Source organism: Panthera uncia, assembly GCF_023721935.1.
Source record: "Panthera uncia isolate 11264 chromosome B2 unlocalized genomic scaffold, Puncia_PCG_1.0 HiC_scaffold_25, whole genome shotgun sequence".
Taxonomy (NCBI): Eukaryota; Metazoa; Chordata; class Mammalia; order Carnivora; family Felidae; genus Panthera; species Panthera uncia.
In genome coordinates, this window is record NW_026057581.1 from 14013199 (window position 1) to 14016240 (window position 3042).

A 3042-nucleotide genomic window follows, 5' to 3' on the forward strand; every position below is an offset into this window, starting at 1 on the left:
AAGTAGGGGAGGGGCAGAGAGAGGGGGAGAGAATCCCAAGCAGGCCCTGAACCGTCAGCACAGAGCCCAATGCGGGGCTCTAACCCATGAACCGTGAGATCATGACCTGAGCCAAGATCAACAGTCAGACGCTTAACTGACTGAGCCACCCAGCCCCCCCCCCCCCCCACAACCATTTACATTTATAATGGAAAATCATGCAATCTCTCCTGTCGATGGAATGTAGTAGAGAGCAACATTCTCATTACCGACCTGGTGTAGAAATTTATTCACATTTTTCTTTCACTCCACCCTCGGGTTCATTTTAAGGAAAAGAGGGTTCTAATCCTGCAGCTGCCCCTAACTTTCCCTGTGCTGTGGTGCGAACCACCAACCTCTTCACTCAACAGCTGTAAAATTAGTCTACTTCACTAGGCTAAATGAGAAATCAAACAATTGATGAAAAATGAAATGCCCACAAAAGGAGGTCCATTCTTCTCATGGTTAAGCTTGGCATCACAAGTGGTCACCAGGGATTGATAACAGGGATCCACAGGTCCACATCAGAAGAGTTGAGTTCGTCACGATTCAGACGCTTGCGCAGTGAATATTCTTTCTGCCAGTGACTTCATTTCTCCATTTTGCAGCGTTCTCACTTGTCAAACTAGTGTGTTGAACTAGAGTCTAGATTTCAGTCTCACGATTTTCCTAAAATAAAGGGAATAGAAAGTACCTACTGTGCACCAGGAACGTATTAGATAGTTACTATTACCTTTATCGGACATGTAAAGAAACAACGTACAAAGGGGGTGAGAAAGTTGACCAAGGTGGTGACTGGGCTAAGGTTCGGTCCAGGTTGTTTGAATCCTTCTCTCGAAGATTTCGTAGGGCAGGGAAAAGCGAGGCTCCAGAGGGCTGAATGATTTGCCCAAGGTACTTGGCAGTTTAGCAAGGCAGACCCAGATCTCTTGACGCCGATTAAGAAATTTGCTCTGCCAATCTACCTTGCAGCCAAGGTAGCTTGACAAACCAATTCTGGCCAAAGCTTTGTAAGAGACATCTCTCTGGGGGAGTAGGGATTATAAACCCAATGGTGGGCGATCCGTAAGAATGCCCTTCCCCTGCTTCCCCTTGCTTCCTGCCTTCAGAGGTAGTCACAACATCTGGAGCTGTTGTATTATCTGGCAAGCAGCAAGAAAAAGTAACAGGCTAGGGAGAGCAGAGCAGAATGATAGTACCAAGTGTCCTTGAAGACACTCTTGAGCCGTTCCACCAAACTTGGAAATGCTTGCCCCACAAACTTCTTGTTAAGTAAGATAATTACATGTATCACAGCTTGAGCAACTATTTGTTAGTATTATATATATATATATATATATATATATATGTATATATGTATATATATATGTGTGTGTGTGTGTGTGTGTGTATATATATATATATATATATATTTGAGAGTGGGAGAGAGAGAGAGAGCATGAACTGAGGAAGGGCAGAGGGAGAGAGAGAATCTTAATCAGGTTCTAGGCTCAGAGAAGAGCCCCAGTCAGGGCTCGATCTCGCAACTGGGAGATCAGGACCTGAGCCGAAATCAGGAGTTGGACTCTTGACCCACTGAGCCACCCAGGCACCTCAGCCTTATGTTATTCGTGGCCCAAACTATTCCTAACAGTTTTGTGTCCCCCAAAAGGGACCCGTTATTATCAAAAGGAGCACTTCTGAATCTCTGTAAATTGATAAAAAGGAGTCCAACAGTCCTGAACTGTACCTAAGTCCTTTCGCCTTGAAAACATAAAGGGATTAATGATTTGGACTTTTCCAGGGTCAACAAGCCAGGTACTGTGCTAGACCCTTCATGTGGATTACCTCCCTACAGTTCCCTTTCGTTGCTCACACAGCAACACTGAAGAGCCTCTCACACAGAGAGCAACAAAAGCCTAGTGAGAAGAAATTTGCTCTGCGAAGCAATATATTTTAATGGTGCCTCTAGTGAAATACAATGTGAAGAGAGAGCAGCCAAGAGTCTATGTAGTATAGTGACTAAGAATGCAACGGGCTATTCAAGTCTTTTCCTGTCGATCCTGCATTGACAATCAGCACCCAAAATAGGACAAAGAGCTGTCAGCACAGAGCCCGAAGTGGGGCCCGAACCCACGAACCGCGAGATCGTGACCTGAGCTGCAGTGGGACGCTCAACTGACTGAGCCAGGACTTCCACTTTCTAAAGACACCTGCCCACAATCACGTGTCTCTCTGACCTGAGGACACAGAACTGGTCCCTGCCACTCTCCACCACCCAGTGTCCCTCCCAAGAGGACAGGGAATCTCTGAGTAGTCGGAAAGCAGTTTCATGGGGAGGAAGCTTTCTTCTTCACCATCATCCTGAAGCAAAGGGAGAGGATCCTCAAAGGAGTCACTGGGATTGAGGGTACCTGTGAGAAAGGGTAGCAAAGAGCATCCCACTTTGGGGTCCAACATCTACATAGAGAAAGAATTTGTTGGTTAAAAATAATTGGGGAGGGGAGGGCACCCGGGTGGCCCAGTCGGTTAAGTGTCCCACTCTTGATTTCAGCTCGGGTCACGATCTCGCCATTCGCGAGATCGAGCCCCAAGTCTGGCTCTGTGCTGACAGCATGTAGCCTGCTTGGGATTCTCTCTCTCCTTCTCCCTCTGCCCTTCCCCCACTCGTGCTCGCTCTCGTGCTCTCTCTCTCTCAAAATAAACAAAACTTTAAACATAAACTTTATTTTTTTAAAACAAATAAATAAAACAAAAATAAACTTAAAAAAAAATCATTGGAATCCATAGGGGCAACAGAAAGGATATTTTAAATATCAAACCTTCTTAAGACAGTTATTAAATGATGTGCACTATGAGATGAGAACCGTATCCAATCTACTCTATGGTTAATTTAACCGTTGTTATATATCACAAGTGGGAGTAACAGAGCAGTGCCTGACTGTAAGCACAGATCCCTCCCTTTAGCAACTGGTAAAATGCACAGGAAGGCATTTCTTTGTTTATCCTCAACCCCTTTTTATTGGCACACTGGTTCTTACACTG